General features: G+C 34.2%; 1 protein-coding gene across 10 annotated transcripts in view; it reads left to right on the top strand.

Annotated features, from left to right (window-relative positions):
* Positions 1–24,069, top strand: part of ZBTB20 (zinc finger and BTB domain containing 20) — an 833,136-nt gene that overhangs the window by 46,497 nt on the left and 762,570 nt on the right. For 3 of the 10 annotated variants that reach the window (XM_055260442.2, XM_055260438.2, XM_055260439.2), the window contains exon 1: positions 3,226–4,021. The exons of 4 other annotated variants lie outside the window; for them this stretch is intronic. The gene's annotated coding sequence lies outside the window, so the exon portion shown is untranslated. Of the gene's footprint in view, positions 1–1,749; positions 4,944–11,534; positions 20,532–24,069 lie in introns of those variants that run through there. 3 more of the 10 variants (XM_063630088.1, XM_063630092.1, XM_055260441.2) reach the window with 2 other exon arrangements.

Here is a 24,069-nt window from a genome sequence, read left to right as displayed (position 1 = left end):
TTCCTGTTGCTCCACATCCTCATCATCATTTGGTGTTGTCAGTGCTGTGAGTTTGGGCCATTCTATTACATGTGTAGTGGTATGTCATTGTTATTTTTAATGTGCATTTCCCCAATGACATATAATATGGAGCCCCTTTCATATGCTTATTTGCCATCTGTATATCTTCTTTGGTGAGGTGACTGTTAAAGTCTTTGGCCCATTTTTAATCAGGTTATAATATTTTCTTATTGTTGAGTTTTAAGAATTCTTTGCATGTTTTAGATAGATAACAGTCCTTTATGAGATACATCTTTTGCAAATATTTTCTTCCAGTCTGTGGCTTGTCTTTTCATTACCTTTACAGTGTCTTTTGCAGAGTAGAACTTTTTAACTTGAATTAAATCCAGCTTATCAATTATTTCTTTCATGGATTATGTCTTTGGTGTTGTATCTAAAATAGTCATTGTGAAACCCAGAGTTATCCAGATTTTTCCTATTTAGGAGTCTTAGAGTTTTGCATTTTACATTTAGGTTTATGATCCATCCATTTTGAGTTAATTTATGTGAAGAGTGTAAAGTCTGCGTCTAGATTTATTTTTTTTTGCATGTAGATGTCCAGTTGTTCCATCACCACTTATTGGAAATACTGTCTTTGCTCCATTGCATTGCTTTTCCTTTTAAGTCAAAGATCAGTTGACTACATATGTGGGCCTTCTCCTGGGCTATTTTGTTCCATTGATCCGCTGTGTCTATTCTTTTGCCAGTATCATGCATTCTTGATTACTGTAGCTTTATAGTAAGTCCTGAAGTCTGCTAGTTTCATTTGTCCAACTTTGTTCTTCTCTTTCAATATTATGTTGGTTATTTTGAGTCTTTTGCCTCTCCATATAAATTTTAGAATCAGTTAGTTCATATCCACAAAATGACTTTCCGGGATTTTGATTGGGATTGAATTGAATCTATAGATCAATTTGGGACAGAACCAGTTTTTAACTTCCACTTTAGGATCTTTCTACAGAACCAAATTGCCCCATAGCATATCAACACATGAAGCAATTTAATTAAATAACTTTATAACTTCCATAGTATGGTAGTCAATTACAATGATTTCTTCAGACCTTATTCTCTCCAGTCTCAACTAGGGAAAGTATATCTTGAATTCCAGTAAGTACTAACAATGTACCACTTATTGTGCTTTGAATCTAGTAAAATGTACAGATATGGGAAAAGTTTTGAGATGTTGTACATTCTTCTTCTTCTTCACCTTTTTTGTTTTATTTGAGATGGAGTCTTGCTCTATTGCCCAGGCTGGAGTGCAGTGACGTGATCTTGGCTCACTGCAGCCTCCACCTCCTCGGTTCAAGCGATTCTCCTGCCTCAGCCTCCTGAGCAGCTGGGACTAGAGGCACGCACTACCACCCCCAGCTAATTTTTGTATTTTTAGTAGAGATGGGGTTTCACCATGTTGGCCAGTCTGGTCTCGAACTCCTGACCTTGTGATCCGCCTGCCTCTGCCTCCCAAAGTGTTGGGATTACGGTGTGAGCCACTGTGCCCGGTCTCATTTTTCACTAAGCCAAAAGATTTGTTTTCCTTTTAAATTTAGCTCTCAGGTTGTTTTTTAGAAAAGAGCCTTCATGGTCCTTTGTATTCCTTTTGATTCCTGCTGGTAGAAACCAAATACTGTCTTCTCCTTGAATAAAAACAAAATGAAACAAAATAAAATACCTAGAACCTTATTTTAAAAATTCAGAAAATGCAAATATCTAATTCAAATCCATCTGTCAGACTCCGAGGTTTATGTTTTTTTTTAATGGACATTTTTCTTAATACATTCTAATAAAGCTTCGGAGAAACAATAGGGCAATAGTAGAAAAGCAGAGCTGCCAGGCCAAATAGTGAGGAGGAGACACATGCTGGTAGCTTGGGCACACTAAATATATTTTGGAAAAGTTTCTCTACAGACAAGTGACCTGAAGTAGGAGACTGTTAAATCATTTTTAGTGTGTGTCTGTCTCCTCTTAATCATCCACCCTTGTGAGGGTGATATACTACTGCAGCACTAGAGAGGTTGAATTGGTGGATTACAATGAGACTAGAGTGGTCTGGACTCTTGGTTTCTTACTAGAAATTTTCCCAGGATAGTTTATATAATGTATAGGTAGATATTACATTCTAATGTCTATGCTGTAGGTTATCCACCCTGAAAATAGCTAAAGCAATATTGATCTGTATTCTAAACATGACCCAAAATTTATTTGACATTCTTAAAGATTTTTGTGAATAAGGTGAAGATACAGTTGATCTATAAGTTATATATTGAAAGAGTTATTTAATTTTTAATTGAAAACTGATTTTTTTAAACAAAAGAATTGCAGCTTTCGTTTCAAGGTAGTTTTGTTTATGCAAAGGGACATACTCTAACTTTTGAAGCATGCTAATACACAAAACCACATAAAAAGGATGATTTTTACAATTAATATATTTAGGATTATTGTTGCCCAAATGCAGGGTTTGAATAAGTCAAATGCACTTATATTTTTTGTGTGTAAATGTTTTTTAGAAAATTTTACCTCTATTATAATGTTCTTGAGTCCCATCTAAATGACACATAGCCAAACTGTACAGAAATATATTAAGGAAGGTGGGTGTCTAGATAGATAATAGTGCTAGAAGGAGATATGACTCGTCAAGCAGAGTCTAGTTTTTAAAAATTGGGGGACAAGGAGAGTGGCTTAAAACTATTTCTGTTTTCTGATGTTTGTAATCCTATAGGAGTGGGGAAAGTGGGTGGGAAGCATGTGATGGGGTGAGGAGTATAATAACATCATAATTTTGGAACTAGAATATAGAAAAAATCTGGTTAGAAGTATCAGACAAAGAAAAACTGTTTTTTTCCCTCTTTTAAGGCAAGTTTATTTAGAAGCATTGATTATTTTTATTTTTCCCTCCTAATAAAAGATTAAAGGTGACTGCTGTAGTTTCAGTCTCATATTCTATGAAATCTCATCCTGATTGTGATGGTAGCTTCTTATGGGATTTATTTCTGTCGTTGTACCACTATGTTCTATACGCATTGCACCTGTTCACACAGAGTACATTGCATTGTGATGTTTGTACAGCTAGATGCTTCAAATGAGAAGCCAATCTCCCTTCTTCTAGGGTCCTAGTCTATTAGTTACTTAATTAAGCTTAATTCTGTTTTGGTCTGTAATTTTGTAAGTCTGCAATTTTGTATATGGTCTCGATTTATTAACTGAGCAATGATTTCTTCTTTGCAGTTATCAATTTTTTCTGAGATCAGTTTTCCTGTTGTATGGAGTCTGTTTCTTACAGAGCCTCCTTTAAGACTGCTCTGACTTTAAAATCATTACTAGGCTTTTGTCAGAGCTAATTTGTTCACACTCTTCTCACGTTAAAAAATAAATTTAAAAGATTGCACAAATAAGCTATGCATTTTACTATTTCCTGCTTATATGCAAAAAATGTATTTATGATAATTACATGTACTGCCAGAACTGAAACAATACATTCCTCATAATGGAGCATAAATAAAGAAGGTGGAGCCAGCTGCTCTTAAACTGTTTATTTGCAAGCAATAATGATATAGAGAATATACCTTTTTCACTCTGTTAGTCTGGCAATACTGAACCTGTTGCTGCATTAGACGAGTTGCATTTTGCTGGATAGGGGAAGGAGAGCTGTCTGCTGTCTGCTGTCTGGTAGGAGGGCTTTGTCTGTGCCTTTCTCTCTGTTTCTTTCTGTTTTTCTTTCTCTCTCTCTCTCTCCTCTTCTCTCTCTCTTACTCGCTTGCTCTGTCTCTGTCTCTCTCTCCCTCTCTTTCCCCCTCCCTCCCCTCTCTTGCTCTCTCTCTCTCTTCCCGTCTCTGTGGTTTGTAAGGTAGGTTGCAGTGTGTATATATACACAACATCAAGAGCAGGAAAATGGACTCATTAGGGAGGCAGGCAGTCATTACCACTCACACTGTACTTCCAGGGAGACACCGATTATAAGAAGAGAAACTCAGCGCTGGGGAAGAAGGTAGGGCAGACAACTTTCTTAAAAAAAAAAAAAAAAAATCCTGCTTCCTCAATGCCCCCTCTGTCATCTCCTTTAGCCCCCAGTGCCTTTATTCTTTCCTGCTTGAATTTTAATTTCCAGATTTAAGTTTGACAGAGCTAGTGCTAGCTTAAAATTTAGAACATCTGTAGGAGGCCTACCCTTTACTAATTTTCTTCCTACTTACTTAGGGGTGTGCCCTTGTGATTCAGTTTTGTTACTTTAAAAATAATTACAAACAAATCTATTTTTCTCACTAAAGTACCAAATAAATCAGAATCTTTCACTCTTTTAAAACAGACCCTTCCGTATGTTTGTCTCTTTGCTTTTCTTGTCTGTTTATGCAATTCCATCTGTCTGTCTATATATCATGTTGTCCTTATTTATTGCTAACTCGGTTTTGTTAGTTATTTGCCAATGAGTTTTAGCTGCGGTGCCAGTGTGGGTATTACTAAAGTGAGACTCTTGTTCTTTGTTTTATGTTGAAGTTTAAAGTCCATATTTACAGTTTAAATCCTTGAAGCAGGTTGAATACTTTTTGCCAGCATGTTTATTTAATGCCATTGGACATAAGGTGAGGGGTAGTTGCTGAGGGTGGGTAAGAATCGAGTAATTATTTTTGTCATCACACACATAGAAACATTGCATCTGGGGGATGTATTTTTAAACAAATAAGGTATTTTGTTTTCTAACTTTTATTTTGCAGATGGGCTTTTACATTTATAGGAATGTCACTTTGGTTAGTAAGAATGCGAACTTTCTTAACAAGCAGTTTTTATCCTAGGACAGTTTCCTTTTAGTATGTTACTGTTTATTTATGCTTGGGGAGGGTGGAGTGAGGGGCTGGCCATCTTTTTACAAAGTGGAAGCTATGAAGTGTATCAGGCCATCTTGCACAACAACTGTAAGTATTCATTTAACATTTTGGGGAGCATAAATAATATATTTTTTATTTCAAATTCAGTTTTGTGGTGCTTTCTTTTCCTTTATTTCTCTTTTTCTTTTCTATAGTGGGAAAAGTTACATTTCAAACTAGCAGACATTGTTGAAGAGTTTTCCCAGAATAGTGTTCTTCAAAATTGAAAGGATTATTTTAATAAGGGCTATTTGAAACGGACTTCTTAATGGAATTTTATTTCAGATTTGTCAAAGTAAAACTGCTATTCATTTGATAAAATTTAAGTCACATAGACACGCAAATGTTTCGGCATATACAGAGCAATGTTAGAAAATGGATGCTGATCTGTAGAGATCTTTGATAATAACAATCATCTTTTTGTAATAAATTATTTATTTAATAGAAGTGGCAGACTTTTTTCCCCCTTAATTCCATTAGGCTTCTCTGACAACACAAAGAAGTCCATAAAGCAATATTCTTAACCCACCTGGGACGCTAGAGCAGATTCCCAAACACATTCTCAAGGCTCAAACCTTGTAAAATGTTTATTAAAAATCCATTATTTCAGGAAGGTGATGAACTTTTGCTGCTAAAAGACTTTTTTACCTCCTCTTTTAAAAAATTAATTCTGAGACTTTCAATTTGCTTATCTTGCCTGAACAGTTTTTTTAAACTGGATAGGCTGGCTTTGACTAAGAGTAGTACAAATACTAAGTACGCTCAATCAGGTCCCGTCAGAGATTTTTTTCCCTAAGATCTGAGGGGAACTTTAGGAGAGTATTTTATGTTAATATGGTACACGATAATTTTGTTTTTCAAATACAATTTCATGTATACTTTATGCCACTTCTGACTGTGACCCAAAAATTTGTTTCAAAACTAATACTGTATGTCAAAAGTGTGCATGTCTCATGCACCTGCCATTTTCTGTGTTAGCCTTGTGAGGACCATCTAAAATTCTGTTTTTATCAATAGAAATCTTTCATCTATGTCTTGATCAGTCATTCTCTTTTTCTGTACACACATATATTCGCGATATCTGTGCATACATGTGCATGTATGACACGAAGTCATACATGTATGGATAAATACATCACAGCTTTTCAGATACAATATTTTTAAAAATTTCACTTTATGTATATGTTAACCACAAGCAAACAAAAAATGGAGAGAGTTTCAAGAGAAAATGAAAATTTCCTTTAACCTTCTAGCAAGAATAAAAGCAAGTAATAATGTAGTCATTTTTATGTTTGGTTTAATTTTTAGAATGTGTATATGTTTTCTTTTGCATTATAATTCTTAACCTTCAGTAGATCTAAAATATTTTTAGTATGATAAATAATCTTGGCCTTTTCTGGGAGGGACTGTCACAATCTAAATACAGAAGGACATTATAAAATGTGCATAAATGAACTTAAAACCACTGTACTCTGCTGTATAGGGATTTGGAAAACTGAAAGGCTTGCATCACAGGAGCGCTATAGAATGACAGAAAAATTTATTAATCAGCTTTATTGGTTATAGTGGGCTCTTCCTGTCAGCACATGATATCTGCCTGTTTAGATCCCCAAAGTCTTGGTCAGGTCACAGTGTGTTTCATTTTAATGTTGGAGCAGACAGTTATCTAACACACCCACATGAGGAAGTGCTCTAAAGAAGTTACTTCATGCTTTGCCATGCCCTGTAGCTAAAACAATTTGGTACTGAGTGACGTGTGTGTGCTTTTTAACTCCTGTCTGATGAAAATCAGCTTTGGCTCTTTGAAAAGGACCAAACAGTAGATTTAAAAAAAAAAAATAGGGCCCTTTGGGAGGCCGAGGCGGGTAGATCACGAGGTCGGGAGATCGAGACTATCCTGGCCAATGTGGTGGAACCCCATCTCTACAAAAAAAAAAAATACAAAAACTACCTGGGCGTGGTGGCGCACGCCTGTAGTCCCAGCTACTCGGGAGGCTGAGGCAGGAGAATCCCTTGAACCTGGGAGGTGAGGTTGTAGTGAGCCGAGATCATGCCACTTACCGCGAGACTGCGTCTCAAAATAAATAAATAAATAAATAAATAAATAAATAAATAAAATAAAATGGAATGCCAGACCATATAATTCAAATGCTAAGCATATGCCAGTTTAAACTTTTTCTTTTTTTTTTAACTTAAGAGGAGAATCACTATGACTATTTTTAATATAAAGACTATATAGTGATTTATTGGATTTTACTCATTAGGGTTTCAAAAATTGCAGATACTTTTTATTCTGCACATTTTTATCTCCAGAAGCCTATATTCATCAAAAGGATAGCAGCTGCATACTTTCCCCATGAAATGTTAACAGATAAATGGCATTCCTGTTTATTTATCTATTTTTGAATTTTAATGATTAGTCCTTGTGCTAATTAACAAATTCTCGTATTCATAAAATCTGGCACTACATAAATATCTAATTGTGTGATTATCTACACATGTTCTGGCTTTCTATAAATATAGAAATTATCAGTGGATGTGTTCATGGACTTGCCCAACTTTCAGCAGTGGCCGGTCATGCCGCCACATAGGAAGCCAAATTCAGGCCCTGAGCAAACGTGTTACCCCAACATCTGGCAAGGTGTGTTGAAGCAGCAGCACCTAGCTAATATTGCTAACTAGTGATCTTTTCTAGCAAAAGAATAACTGGTGTTGATATTCTTTGAATGCTGCTAGCTCCTGGGTTCTTCAGCCTCAAGGGTGGCCTCTGAAGTCTAAATGTTGAAAATGGACATTAAAACTGGCTTATCTTGGAGGTCATTTTATAAATATATTTTAACAAACTACATTTTTTGTGGAAAACATGTTTTACTGTACAACATAAGTAAAATAGTATCCTCATCCCTCACTTTCTTAACCAGTGAAGATCTAAGTTACCGTGAGAAGTCACAAAGCACTGAAAAGAACCTCTAAATATTTTTATTTGCATGGCTATGTAACTATTTCAGGGACATTATAGAAATCAGGTATTACCTACATAGAAACAGTTTACCCTCCATTAAGGACAATAAACACTAGCAATCGGACAAGTGTGTACCTGCCAGAGTTATTATTAAATTAGAAACCAAACCTTTAAAATAATTTGTTTCATACTGTGTAAGCCATTTTTGTCATTTTATACAATTACTATGGATTATTTACAATGCTAATGCAGTCAGCATTTACATTTGATACTTTACACCAAGCTCTCAAGTCATGTATAGGTGTGTAGGTATTTTACAAAACTTGAAACTTGTAATTTTCTTGAAAAACCCGTTTCATACATTTCCATTGCTTAGATAAATTCTAGCATTTTGCATAATCCCCAGGAACTATAGCCAATGTGAAATAAACTAGCAAGATCAATTTTATTCTTTACCAAAAGCCTGAAGGCAATATACATATCCTAGATATTCTAGAGAATGCCTGAATTCATGTTTTCCTATTACGTAGATATTATACATTAATCATCATCCTATAATGTTGATGACAATTACGTTTAATATATCAAAATATCCTTGAGCTCCCCTAGTTCTAATTCAGCATAGGCAAGCTGATGAGGCGATGGGAAGAAATATGCTATCTATGATTACTATCATGTATGTAGTAACCACTACAGCCGATGTTAGAAGCAGCATTCAAGGGCTTATAAGAAAAAGGGCTTTTTTTTCTTTTTTTTTTTTGCCACTGTAGCTGTTCAACTGTAATAATGAATAAGTGGCATGCTATTTCTGTACTAAACTATGGAAAAATTATGCTTGACTTTGGCTTCATAACCTCTCTTATACTCCAGGATCAAGCCTTTTGGTAATTCTATAGTTCATTTGAAAGTAATCAGCTTGAGGACATGGAGCTTGCCTTTCTGGAATCTTTTGACCCTCAGCTGAAACTCTAGCCCTGGTGTTTTGTAGTTCAGTTAACCAACGCAACCTTTGTAATTGTCTTAACTTGGGGAAAGCTGGCTACTGACTTTCAAGTGAGAATACTGAGACAAGGAACAAGGACTATGAGTTCATTGATTCATCTACTTTCCAGAGGGAAGAAGAACATATTTTTTATTAATTCTGAATATTCAGTCTTACCTTTGAAACTCTGATAGAAAATGTGATAATTATAGCGTAATATGTTTACCTTCTTGATATTGGAAGTAATTTTGGCACTGAATACTTCCGTGTCTTGAGATATGATGAATTTAATGTTCATATTATGCATTTAAAAGGTCAATCTATTTGCAAGTTTTTATATTACGTTACTAATGTAAGGATTTATATTCAAGAAATATAAAATTATGGTATGAGGTTGGGGTTTTGGGATATCAAAAAGATGCCCAATTGGTTGTAACTAAAAATGTAGAAATGGCAATAATTATGAATCTTATACGTAGTAGTACTATTTTTATTATTGGGAAAATTCTTAATTTAAACTTTTTAAAATCAAACATTTAAAATTACTTAAATTTTAATTTTCCCTAATTTTTAGAGGGCTTTACTTTTTTGTTTTTTACTGAATTAGCTTAGATATTTGCCATTTTTACCTTTCCAAAAATTTTCTGTGAACTACTGTTGTGATTTGTTGTTGCAATCCCTTTTATAGTATGAACTTCTTTCCTGTAAATGGAATGTAATTGAGAGAAAATTAATGTTGTCAGTTTGCTCAGGTAGCAAGTTAAAACTTAGTTAAAAAAAAAAAAAGCTATTACTAGCAGAAAACTAGAAATGTTCCAGGCTATGTAATTTTTCTAGTTGATATATATGTGTATGTGAAAACTGTGTGGCTTCATTTTAAATAAACAAAAATACCTTATTTAGGCACCAAGATATTTAAACAGTGAGAAAATGTTCCTTTCTTTTATTATTTAAATAGACTAGGCAAATACTTTGTAAGGGTGACTTTACAAATTTTTTGTTTTTTTTTTCTTCTTAAATACTGGACACATTAAAATTCTTCTTGGCCCAATAAATATACTCTGGTTCTGAACATATTTACTAATTTCTCCATCTTCTTGGTGACTTGTACCTATTACCTTAGGTTTAGGTAAGGCAAAAATAACTTACTTTTTATATTAGTCCTTACTTTCTCTAGTTTGCCAAATCAACAGTGATCTTTATCCCCTCACCTCATTTCTAGAAGGGAGAGATGACTAAAGATGATTAAGAAACAAGTAGAGATAAGTTGAGATAATGTAAAGGGATAAAGCTAAGGGTACAGGGGTAAAGCTGAGGGTAGCTGAGGGGTTGGTGCTTTTGAAGCTTCTAAACTTAGAAGTATAATGAAATAAAAAGACTTCTCCCCTAACTCCCGTTAAAAGGCATTTGACTTCTCTGTACAGCATTAGTTTTTGCGTCTCTCTAAAGCAGATCTATCTAAATTCCGTCTGCACTCCAAGACAGATTCCAGTGGTACCACCAAAGAAGATCATAGAAGAAAAAGTCAAAACATCTCACATTTCTTTTTTTTTTTTTTTTTTTTTATTATACTTTAGGGTTTTAGGGTACATGTGCACAATGTGCAGGTTTGTTACATATGTATCCATGTGCCATGTTGATTTCCTGCACCCATTAACTCGTCATTTAGCATTAGGTGTATCTCCTAATGCTGTCCCTCCCCCCTCACCCCACCCCACAACAGTCCCCGGAGTGTGATGTTCCCCTTTCTGTGTCCATGAGTTCTCATTGTTCAATTCCCACCTATGAGTGAGAACATGCGGTGTTTGGTTTTTTGTCCTTGCGATAGTTTACTGAGAATGATGTTTTCCAGTTTCATCCATGTCCCTACAAAGGACACGAACTCATCATTTTTTATGGCTGCATAGTATTCCATAGTGTATATGTGCCACATTTTCTTAATCCAGTCTATCGTTGTTGGACATTTGGGTTGGTTCCAACTCTTTGCTATTGTGAATAGTGCCGCAATAAACATAAATGGTGCTGGGAAAACTGGCTAGCCATATGTAGAAAGCTGCAACTGGATCCCTTCCTTACACCTTATACAAAAATTAATTCAAGATGGATTAAAGACTTATATGTTAGACCTAAAACCATTAAAATCCTACAAGAAAACCTAGGCAATACCATTCAGGACATAGGCGTGGGCAAGGACTTCATGTCTAAAACACCAAAAGCAATGGCAACAAAAGCCAAAATCGACAAATGGGATCTCATTAAACTAAAGAGCTTCTGCACAGCAAAAGAAACTATCATCAGAGTGAACAGACAACCTACAGAATGGGAGAAAATTTTTGCAACCTACTCATCTGACAAAGGGCTAATATCCAGAATCTACAATGAACTCAAACAAGTTTACAAGAAAAAAACAAACAACCCCATCAAAAAGTGGGCAGAGGACATGAACAGACACTTCTCAAAAGAAGACATTTATGCAGCCAAAAAACACATGAAGAAATGCTCATCATCACTGGCCATCAGAGAAATGCAAATCAAAACCACAGTGAGATACCATCTCACACCAGTTAGAATGGCCATCATTAAAAAATCAGGAAACAACAGGTGCTGGAGAGGATGTGGAGAAATAGGAACACTTTTACACTGTTGGTGGGACTGTAAACTAGTTCAACCATTGTGGAAGTCAGTGTGGCGATTCCTCAGGGATCTCGAACTAGAAATACCATTTGACCCAGCCATCCCATTACTGGGTATATGCCCAAAGGACTATAAATCATGCTGCTATAAAGACACATGCACACGTATGTTTATTGCGGCACTATTCACAACATCTCACATTTCTAGAACATCCACTGCCAGGTTTCCTTCTTACCTTTTGCCCTTTAATTCCTGGGTTCGGAGTTGTGAGCAGATTTTTATAGTTGGTGGACAGATTTCATTTGTTTTGATAAGAAGCTTTACCAACATAGCATTCCCAAAACATGCCCCCAAACAACATCACATGCTGAATTAAAATAGATGAAGTGATTAGCTGGATAAATGTGCGTGTGTTTCCTTTTTAAAAACAAAATAAAGTCAAATAATTTATATGAAACAAACAAAAAACAACTTTTCTAGCAGTCTGAATGAATTCAGGTTGTTTCACATAATGGCTTTCTGAAACCATTTTTTGTATAGTAATTTTGACCAGCACATCCACCTATTCCCTACCCCACTTGCTCTTTTGCTTTCCAAATGTTGAATGAGTGTAATTCCTTAATATAAAAATAATTGTGTTCTTATAACCCATTCAAAATATACCTATGGATATGAAGATGTGGTAGGGCCTATACACAATAGTTTCACTCATATCACCTTAGCCTGAAAATACATGAATAAAAAACATTTTTAGAAATTATTTTTCTGGTATGTTGAAAGAAACTTTATGGTGTGGTACAAAAAGGATTTCCTGGGGAATCAGGAGGTATTAATCAATACCAAAAAGGATTTAAAGTGGTTAAATCTGGAGGTCTGGTTTTTTGTTCTGACTTTGTGACTTTGAGTAAATCATGATCTCTCTGTCCCTCAGTTTCCTTCCTGTAAAATGAGGGGAAAGCTTTTAAAAATATTTTTTCATCTTAAAGGCTGTGTGATTTTAAGTAGCTATATATGTAGATAATCTTGCTTGCATTTTCTATCTAAAAGTCACAAATAAATGGAGAAAAGTTAGGGTGGGTAATAAGGGAAGAATAACGGACATTTATGTGGCTTGAGAGAGCACAGGCACTTTAATTTTGTGATGAGTTTTCTTAGCTTAACTACATATCATAATGTATTATTGAGTCTGTTTAATGATTGAACGAATGCCATAAACCAGGAATTGTCATTTGTCAGACAAACTGACTTCATAGCCTATGGGTGATTTGGTAAAAGGGCTGTTTTTAACGGAATGAAGTGCAACATGGTTACTATGGCTCCACTCCTCTCCACTGGCCACTAGATGGAGAGGCGATCCGTGTCCACTGCCTTGCCAATAGCAAGCAGTTCCCTTCTGACTTCCTAATGGCAAAGCTGCACTCTATGCCTTTGGACATTTCTATGAATACACACATGACATTTTGGAGAAGTCATCAGAGAATATGTCCTATTTCTATATAGGCATGATATGATATTCATGAAATGCAAAATACTCCTCTTTAGGCCAGTGTTAATGTTGGTAGACCCAGTCGGCCAGTATTACAACGGTGGTGTTAGTTGTCACAATAGGGTCTATTCTGCCTCTTACAAATTTGTCCATTTAGAAAGGACCCTGAAATGAATGTCAGCACGACAGTGCCACCTTGTGTCCCTGTTGCTGTGCAAGTAACTGATGCATGAGTTAGTGAAAAAAACAAACAACACCAAAAAAACAGGACATTTGCAAAAAATTGGCAAATCGTTTCAGGCCCTGATTTCATAGTAGCTGTACCAAAATTCTATAATATGTTTTAGTCTTTGAAATTTCTTATTACCCAAGAAAAACGTAGGATGTGTGCACTTTATTACTTTTCTCCTACCAGGGTATATAAAAAATTCTTTAACAATTCTAGGCATAAACAGGGATGTATTTAATTTAGAATTGGAAATGGAGAAGACAGGGATTGTCAGAGATACTCACTTAAGCTCGGTCATTTCAGGCACCGAGGTGCTCCTTCTCTCACATTCCCACAGCAACTTTTATATGCATAACTTGGCAATATCACCTCTCACATTGTATTGCCATTGTTTGTAAGCACATCTTCCAACTAAACCTTGAGCTTCTTGAGAATAGTGTCTGTGTCTTATTCATCCTCCAGAACCTTCTATTGGCATTCAGCACGCAGCTATGCAAATATTTGAGGTCTAAACAAATGATTATGTCTAGCTGGTTTATAACATTCTCATATATATATATATATATGTATTATATATGTGTGTGTTATATTTATGTATATATAAAATACACATTTCTTTGTTGTAAATATGTTTGGAGCCTTTTTACTTTGGAAAAACAGCTTCTGATACCACTTCCTGCCTAAACATCCCTTTATAAATTACCTTCTTCCTTTTATATTAAAATGACCATTTTCTCTTTTTGATTATGAAAACAAGGCATTGCCTATTCACAAGTGTGTATTGTAATTGACTTTGATGTAAAGATATTTTTTAATTCTAGCTTTACAACAAATTTGCTATTATTTGGGGTAACATACTTAAGTTTTTTTAGGTCTACTTCCTACATATAAAATGAGTGGACTGGACTAGTTGATTTGACAGGATTTTCGTAGGGATTGGGCAAATGTTAGTATTATTCTAGCTGTATATTTAGTTGTACTTTTTAAAGTACCATCATAGTTGAAAATGAGATTGCTAGCCTTTGAAAGTACTATTTGATATTTCATGTTTTAGAAGAGGAAACTGAGGCAAAGGGGCTTATAGGGGAATGAATTGCAAGTAGGCAGGGTAAATAGTATTATAATGGATGAGTATTCAATTTTTTTATTTGTTTTTCACTTTTTTGTTCATTTGTTTTTGGTTAATTGAGCTCCACTCTCCTTCTATTCTTTAACCATATAATAAATAAAGTGCAATGAACTTATATAGTAAGATGAACCCACAGGTTGGTAGAGGACTATGGCCTACTTGCAGTTCAGAGACTCTCATGCTATTTTGAGTTTGATTCATAGCACTTAAAAATGAATCCTAAGTTTTAAATTTCACACAGTTTTGCATGAAATTTACATCTAGAGGTTTCAGTCCATGTATCACCATAAATACCAGCAAACTTATGACTGGGCAAGTTGCACAAACTTTTTAAGAGTTTTCTTATTGGCAGAAATGTGATAATATGTATTACCTTTCCTATCTACCTCACAAGGTTATTGTAAGGATTAATTAAGTTAATATATATGAAGTTTCTTTATAAATAGTAAAGTAGTATACAAATATTATTTATTGGCATTACTGCTCTAATTAAAGAAGGAATGGATAATAAAAAACTAAGTCAAAGCAAAACACAAATTTAAGAAACACTGAAATGCATGGTGTTTCCTAGGTGATATACTTTTCTGTGCTGGTAGACCCTCTGTAGATGACTTAAAATGTTATCTCTATTTGCCGTTTTGATTTTGAAACCTGTAATAATAATGATAATGCTTACCCTAAAACTAATATTTTCTTTAGATAAAATTTTTACCCATCATTCATAAATTTTGACAGTAATGTTTATTTAAAAATAGAGGGAAAAATGTTTAAATAACCAAATATGAAAAAAATTCTTTTCAATATTATCTTACTATATTCTAGTCCAGTGGTTCTCAAACTTTAGTTTACGTAAGATATTCGTCGGATTTTTGTTAAAATTCAAATTTCTGAGCTCCATTATTAATGGGTATGGAATGGAACTCAGGCATCCTGAGTTGTAGCTGGCCCACATACTTCAGAAAACTCGACTTTAGTTGATTATTATATGTTGTAATCATCCAAGGGCTTTTAAAATACACAGATTCCTAGGTTCTACTCCCACATATCTAAAATTGGAGTCTCTAGACTGGTATTTGGGCAACTACATTTTGCAAAAACTACCCCAAAGATCCTAATAATATTGCAAGGTTTGAGAATCATTACTCTTGTTTCTAGGGTATACTGTTAAAATATATTTACTTTCACGCCTGAATTTATCCTCATCTCTTACATTATTCCTTAACTAAACATAATCTTACTTTATGTGGGAGGCCAGAGTTGATACTGCTATATAAGAAAAGTTTAGGCTTGAAAACCGATTAGAACTCTTGTCCTATAATGCCAAAATTAAGGAAGCAAGGTATTACTAAGCACCTTTCACACAAACTGTTTAATTTAATCTTTGCATACAACAACTTTGTTGCATACACTGGTTTTCTGCCTATGTTTTAGATGAAAAAACTGAAGCTTACAGAAAAAATTGCCAAATTCACACAGCTGCTAAGAGTCAAAGCCAAGATTTAGTCTCTGTTCTTTCTATTACATCCTATTATATTTTTTCCTCATTCAGTAAATCTTTACCAGGTTCCCATTGTGTTAAATGATAATGTCTAACTTTTGGCACCACATTAGCCCCTGACATGTTATCATAATTGTTGCTTAGACCATGTAAATTGAGTTTTGAAAAAATTTTTCTATTGAAAAATGGTTTTTAGCTGGATGTAGAATTCGTGGGTTCTCAATGGTCAGAAGGGGTCTAAATTGTAGTGATAATTATAGTTAATGAATTGTTAAGGAACTTTGCCTGTGGGATCTCTTTTAACTACCATGCCTTTGCTATGAAGTATTTCTTAACCCTACTTAAAGATGAGGAAAGAAAGATTTAGAATGGTTAAGTGGTTTACTGAAGATTGCAGATCTAGTAAGTGGCAGAACTGGGATTGAATTCTGGTTCACTCTAATTTTCACAGCAAAGTTAACCATTAGTATATACAATTTCTGACTCTGCTTTGCAGTTAACTCTTCAGAATCAGGCTGTTCTTCCATTTGTTGAGCCACTAAATGCTAACTAAACTTTGTGGGATTTAAGTTTGTTTCCTTTGTAGGGAACAAACCATTTAGCCACACTTAATCAGTCCAGTAATTTCTTAAATCTTGTAAAGTTTGGAATTAATAATGCATAATCCTCTAGGGAAATCAGTTGAAGTGAATAATCTTTTGTTTATATTTATATTTGAGAGTTAAAACTCTTGGATGGGACAGCTTATTTGAAGGAAAATTCCAATTTTACCTATTATGACACGCTGTGAAACACAACAATTTCATGGCATATCCATTGTTATTGGTCTTAAAATATTTGGTTTGCATTTAAATGTCAATGAAAGCGTTAACAGCATCAATGCCTCAGTGCTTCATAAAATCTAAAAACTGACTCGAGCATTTCTGATGTTCTTGTCTGAAAAAAACAATGCCTTATAGTATAAAATGATAGCATATGTATGCAAACTTGTACAATTTCTCACTTATCCTGTATGGATAGCTAAAAATGTAATTTTTATATTTTTTTAATATTTAATAATATGCAAATTATTGATATGCAATAAAATGCAGTAAGGGCAGTCACAATTTAAAAGAGCTCTGAAATATATCCTTTAGGTGTGAAAATGATCATGATTTTATAAATTTAGATATGTGTACACTTTTGGGATATTCTTAACACCTCTCTATGTATTAAAAGATTCATTGTTTTAAAAAGAAGACCCACAAAATCACTAACTGGGGATATGGTCTTGTCTTTAGCAGACTTTCAAGTTTATTGGAAATTTGGGGTTATATTTCAATTTTCTTCTCTAAGATTGGTCTTTTCTCAAATGGCATTCTTTTAGAATACTGTCAGAGAAGAGAGAATAATGAAAACCCAAAGTGCAGAACTTTACCTATACTCCTTTTTCAGATGCAGAAATTAAAACTTAATTTTGTAGAAAGTCCCATTTAGCAGCAGAGCATGAATTGGAAAATTTGGTCAGCGATTTATTTAGGCTCCACAGGAAAAATCCTGTAGGGCATTTTTTGAATATCCTAAATTTATTTTGATTTGAGACCAGCTTACAGGGCATGTCTATCTTAAAACAGTTCTCCATTTTCCTGAGAAAAATTCCAGTGGAGCTAGTTGTGGGAGGTAGTATCCCAACAATGAACCTTTTGGGGCCAAATAAGCACTTTAACACAACTTACTCCATCCCTTTCCTTAAACCAAAGTCTGTCTTGCCCACTGGGCATGTTTAACTTTGACTGCTAATTTTATTTCCCTGCAGAGGCAAAGGAGACAGGAAAAAGGAGGGAAAATAACTGATGGCATGTGGGTGAGGTTTTGGCCAGGAAATAATTTTTAAAAGATCCTAGCCAGTATAGGGATGCAGGAAGCAGTTGGTGCCTGAAACTGTATTACCCTTGCATCACAGATTAAGAAGTAAGAGCCAGTTGAAGTTAAATAACTTGCCTACAGTTACACAGCAGTTTTCAGCATTGGTGTTGGTACTGGGAACCAGGTTATTCATTGCTCCAGTGAGGAAATTGGACAATCCAGTTTTTTTGTTGATAAAGATGCTCTCCTAATATCTCTACTCACCTTTTCTTTCCTTCTCTTCTTTGGCTACTGTCTTTTAACATCCAAAAAAGTATTCTGCTGATAATCTCAGGTGTAGAGGCTAGTTATTAAATATATTTAGACTTTTAAAACCTTTTAGAATTAGCTGAGCTGTAAGGACAGTGTCCGTCATGTTAAGCCTTTTTTCTCTATTTTGTTTGGATCATGTAAGTAATGAAGATATAACTGGAAAAAGGAAATGTCATTGAATAAATAGTTCTGAGCTCATGGCAGAGCTCTAAACGTGAAAAATGTAATGGACACCTATTTAAAGACAGGCCATTTTTATTTTTACCTCCTAATTACTGTTAATCTGAGGTATTTGAAATGAACATAAGCTAAATTTTGATACCTTTTCCTCCTAAATTGATATCATTAGATGGATTTAGGTTGTAAAGAAGGACCATGGTAGAAATACGAATCAGAATTTTAGACTTCCTAAAGTTTATAACTGTCCCAGTTAGCCTATGTGCTTGATCAACCCAGGGGAAAGTTGCTATTTGGCCCTAGTATCACCCTGTCTAAGTTGTGAATATATTTTGGACCAACTTCTCACTGATATGATAAATATTTGACTTAAAAATTACTGAAAACTTTTTAATGTGGTATCTGTTGAATATTACCATTTACCCCTTAGTGTCCTTAGTAAAGTTCTAGATACCAAACAAGTTCTACTAGAATGTGAGTTTTACTTGATTACCAGCAGCTAACTAACTGAAAATGCAACAGAACTTAGAAGTGATGCCATCACATCAGACATAGTACAAACACAGACTAGTGCACTACAGATCCTCTAAATTTTGATTTGGAAATATATGAATTATTCAGAGATCCAAAACCCCAGTGAAAATCAGGTAGAGGACCTTCATATGACACACCCATAGCCTGTATTCCATTCTAAGAATTGCAGTTTGAACCAATAGAAGCCAGAAGCAGCTACACACATTTGATTTACAACTGTGTCCTGTCTACTTGCGAATAGCAGCTAGTTTCCTTTTAGGGTTGGCTGACAAGGCTGCTTTTTTTTTTATATATATTATTAAGAGTCAGTAGCAGCAGCACATGCAGGCTAATTGTTAGAATATAAAGCTTTGTTGGAGGTGGAACATAGGGTTCTAGTAATACTCTTAAATTCACACCAATTGACACAAAATAAATATGGTTCTCTAAGAAATAGAGAAGGCTTAAACTAGAAATGACTGAAAAATACGATTTTCACAAGCATTTAGCTATTTCCACCTCCAAAAAAGTAGTTTTTACTTTATCTATATCTTCATAAGCCTTTAAGGTGAAAGATGAATGACAGCAACAAAATGACAGTGACCTAAAAGCGTAAAATTGTAGTTAGTTTAGGTAATCCTGGGGACAAATATAATCCAGCGTATTTATTAGTGAGATAAAAGGGAAAAGAAATGCTGTGCTTTCATCATACTGCAAATAAAATGCTTAATTAAAATGCCCTACCAAAGTAAACAACTTATTTCTAAGAAATTACTGCTGAAGAAATTAAGACTAAAAAAAGAGAAAAAAACACAACGCCCGTTTTTATACATTTTTCTTATATTTAGGTGCTTTTAAAAATTGTTTTTATGAACTCCTAAATTTGAGTGCAAGGGAGATTTGATTACATTAATTGCCATTTAAATACTCAGTTTCATGTTTGTAGGCATTTTTCTGAACCAGAACAAAAAGACCATAAAAAAATTTCTAGTGTGGAAATCATATTTCATGTGGTGAAATAAAAACTCAAGAAATTTCCTGATATAATAAGCTGAGAGTGATTACCAAAGAAACAAAAGTTTCTTATCACTCGGCCTGAGGCAAGTGTGGCATATTAAGCTTAAAATGAATTCTCTTTTCCTGAATGCACACAACTCTTATTAATGTCTTGGAAATTATGCCCAAATAAGATTTTCTGGATACATTTGAAAAAGCATCCACTGGGGTGTAAGGACTATTTTATGTCTATGGACATTTTAGTGTTTAGCCACAGATTAGTTTTTGCTCTTTTACCTCTTTCTTAGGTTTAACTTTAGATGAAATGACTTGTTTTTATCTTAAAAGAGGCCTTTCCTTTAGTGAGAGTTAGGTTCCCTGGTGGCCTGAAAGAGTTAATGCAGTTTTCAAGAGTGTCCAACTTACTTCCAGGGAGTAGTGTGTGCATGTGAGAGAGTCTGGCTCCAGGATATTTGTTCACATCCCAAAACCAATTTGGCACAACTTAAAATGTCTGCTAGGCAGAGGATTCAGTGTTGTTAGGCCACGCAATTAGTGCTTTATTTCATGAGCACCAAATTTCACCCAATAGTGTTTTGATTTAAGGAAGAGCTTGAAATTCACAATAACGGGTTTCATTTATCAGAGCCATATGGGACTCAACATCTTTGGATATATTTGTAAGGCTTTCACAAAGAAGACTTTTTAGACATCTCAGATTTCACCGATTGGAGGGCAATCTGGATGAATATCTTTTTTTGGAAAAGATGAACTATCGTTTTCACATGTAGTCTCCAATTTCAGTATTCCTTGAGAAGCTCAAAACAACAACAACAACAACAACAACAACAAAACAAAACAGGAAAGCCTTAAGTAAGTCTCAGCTTATTAGCTTTTACTGGAAAATAAAGACCATGATTCTTAGATCTGGTTCAAAATGCCAAGTGAATCTTTGATGTTGAAATTTGGCCACCTAATCTTTGCAGTTTGTGATGGGGCATTTATGAAAGAGAAGGTGGGTTCTAAGTCTCAACATATTTGTGCACTTTTGCTAGTTCTATCTTGGTCATATGTCAGTGGATTGTTGGGACGCTTTCTGCAGCATAGCTAACTGATTAACATGATGATACTTTTTATATTTACTCAAGATTATTTCTTTGTTCACTCCTGATGTTCCATAATTTTCTGATCATTAGGGATCTATCTTAATGCAATGTATTCTTGAAAATGTTAATATAAATTGATCTTTTTAAAAAAATCTCATATTTTTCCACTGATCTGTTAATTTAGATATTAAAAAAACAGATTGACCTTCATTTGGCAATTGTTGTCAATACTTTAATTTTTGGTTCACAGATTTTGTTTAGTGGGCTATAAATGGCCTGTAAACAAATATTTCAGTGTTTACTGATTAAAAATCAGTATATTTTTTTAAGCATAGAGTGCTATTGTGTTATGAGACAGGCAACCACTAATTCTATTAGGTTTTCAACTTTTTATTTTCTTAGTTCTCTAGGCTTTTTTTTTTTGGGGGGGGCACTCTTCATGCAGTATGGTAAGCCTGGTTAAGTCAGAATATTTACAAGTAGTAAATATTACTGTGACAGTTGCTACTTACCTATACAAAGTCTATGTAAACATCGTAAGGATGATAATTTTAATTTGTAAATTGTTATGGTAAACAGGAAATTACTTGAAATAACTCTTGCTGATCTTTAAATACCATTTTATTGCATCTAACATTATTTTACTATCCTTTATTAAAAAAACTTTTAACACTTTATTAGCTAATAGTGCTTATATTAGCAAGTTTTAGTTTTCACAGACAATATCCACTAAACTTTGTTCAGTTATGAGCATGTTGAATAATACTAAATTAAAACAAAATACAGTATATTCTTGGTTACCATTTACATTTTATATTAATACCAATGTCATGTATTTTAATACCATTTCAAAAATATTTAGAAACCCTCTCTCTGCTCCCTACCATTTCTTCTCCAATATATATCCTACTCTACAGAGAGAGCACTTAGGAATTTTTTACATAGCCCATCTCTATGATGCACACCTATATTGCTATGGGTCATTGACCTCTATGCTATAGGCCAATGAGCCTGCTGGACAGTAGGTAGAAAATTGGAATTATAGCATGAGCTATAATTATAGCTTAACTGCTTAAATCAACTTAACATGAATTGTGCTGAATGGCTGAATATATCATATTCTTTCTATATTTTGTAGTCAAATGTTCTAAAATAACTTACTATAATAAGTATAATACTCTTAGGTTTAAGTTTTATTATTCGCCTTTGTTTACAAACATAGGTATTGTAATCCAGTGAAGTTAAGTGTTTTCCTCACTGAAAATTTCATTATGGAATACAGACATTTTTGGTATTTTCTTTGTGAAACAGTATCGTTTGATGGCAACAAAGAAATTAAAGATGGCAGAAAGACTATATAGATATAGTGGTATCTAACAGGACTTTGGATTTATAAACTCTAGGCTGTGAGGAGAAGATAGGCACATGGATTGAAAAAGAAAATGTGGATGCGATGATCGATGGTTATTCTTTAATAATATTCCTAATGAAAGACATATGATGAGGGAAAGAAGGATACAAATTGATGGAGTATATGTATGAATGATAAAATAGTTGTATGCTGAGAGAAGGAGATTGTGAAGCAAAGAGATAAGAATTATATGTAGCTTTGTGGTTATAACTGCCTTGGTTTTTGCATTTACCTTGAGTTTCCATTGTAGGTATTAATGGCTCCTGTATATAATGTTCTTAGTATAAGTAGAATCCATAAAGCATTTGGTTTGAGCAGGAATATTTATTTGCTTGTGAGGATAGACCTGTTTGACTTTGAAATGTAGTGTGCTATTACCTTATGGTCCGAGTAAAGTTTATATTGTTTTTATTCAAATTACAATATGAGTATATTTAAGTGGAGCAGATATGTGTGTGTTTGTGCATGTATGTGCATGTACACACTTGTAAGGAAGGACATTTTCATTTCTGTGGATTTCTCCTGTGTTTGTTGCTTTTTGCTTGCCAGTTTTTCTTTGTCTCTATCATTTTATCACTGAAACCATCTGTGTAGAAAATAATATGCTTGGTTTTATCATTTTAAATTATTTTCTATTTTTGTTATTTTGTCCTCCCAACTTGTTTTCACCTGAAGAACTCAGGCTCAAGTATGACGCATTTTAGTTTTCACATTCAAGAGGTGTTTCTGCTTTCTTTTCCGTCCGTTTGTCCATATGTTTACTGGTTTCTGATAGGCTGTGCAGTAAGACAGCAGTTTACTATCTGTGTGTGTGTGAAATTAGCTAATTGGTGTTAGCAGAAATATTTTCACATGTTTTATAAGCAAAGTGAAGCAAGGTATATAAATGTAGATATGATCCAGACACGCGCACACTCACGACTGTCACTGCTCATGCATAGGCGCTCAGAAGTAATTAATGTTAATAAGATTTTAATGTGCTTGTGAGATCATAATGAGGAGAAATGAATGCTCTGATTAGGAAAAGGTAACTGTGTGTGTGTTTTGGCTTAGAACAAGATTTCAATTTTTATAAACCGCAATTTTAGAACTTGTTTGTGATTGCATCAATTGGTTTTTATTTTCAGATTAGAGGTCTGTTTAGCCATTTGAATGATTAACCAAATAAATGGGTGAAACCCTGATCATAAGGAATAGTGCAGGTTTTTCATTTGCAAGGCAATGTTAGTATACAGCAAGGCTGTGATGTCTTTTGCCAATGTGCCATTTTAATATTGTTTTTTTAAAAGAAGCTTTTACAGAAGCCACTTGTGAATATAGTACTTGTTTTTATAAATGTAGATGCTATCTATATGTTCCAGAGACACCAATCAGACACTGTAACTACTGTGTCTTAGATACATTCCTGCCAGTCAGTGATGGTGTATTCTGTGTCTAAAGAATCTATATTATGCTTCTCAAAATGTTTATTTGGAAATGTAGCACTACCAATATTTTTATTCATAAATATAATCTTTACAAATGTTAGAAGCTTGATATATTTTATGGTGAAGTCAAACATTTCAAGGTAAGTAAAGACCTGTCTGATAATAGACTTGAAGGCAATGCAGTCAACAGCTCTATTATAGACTGGCCTAAATCCAGCTGGACACCAGGGGTCCTTCTCCACAACATATTTTCTGAAAATATTGTTTACAGAGCTTTGACATACATTTGCATTATTATTATTTTTTAATTATAGGATAAATCTAAATATCTATTAAGGGCCCTTGCCCTCTAGCACATAGAAATTACTTATGCATTTTTAAATATAAATTGTGGATTGAGATATTCAAGGATTGTAATCCTTCTTAAAAAGTAAGCATCATCGTACTGAAATGCAAGGAAAATTCTT

The sequence above is a fragment of the Symphalangus syndactylus genome, chromosome 21, assembly GCF_028878055.3.
Source record: "Symphalangus syndactylus isolate Jambi chromosome 21, NHGRI_mSymSyn1-v2.1_pri, whole genome shotgun sequence".
NCBI lineage: Eukaryota > Metazoa > Chordata > Mammalia > Primates > Hylobatidae > Symphalangus > Symphalangus syndactylus.
Note: the sequence above shows the minus strand (reverse complement) of the source record. Positions and strands in the feature narration are given on the sequence as shown.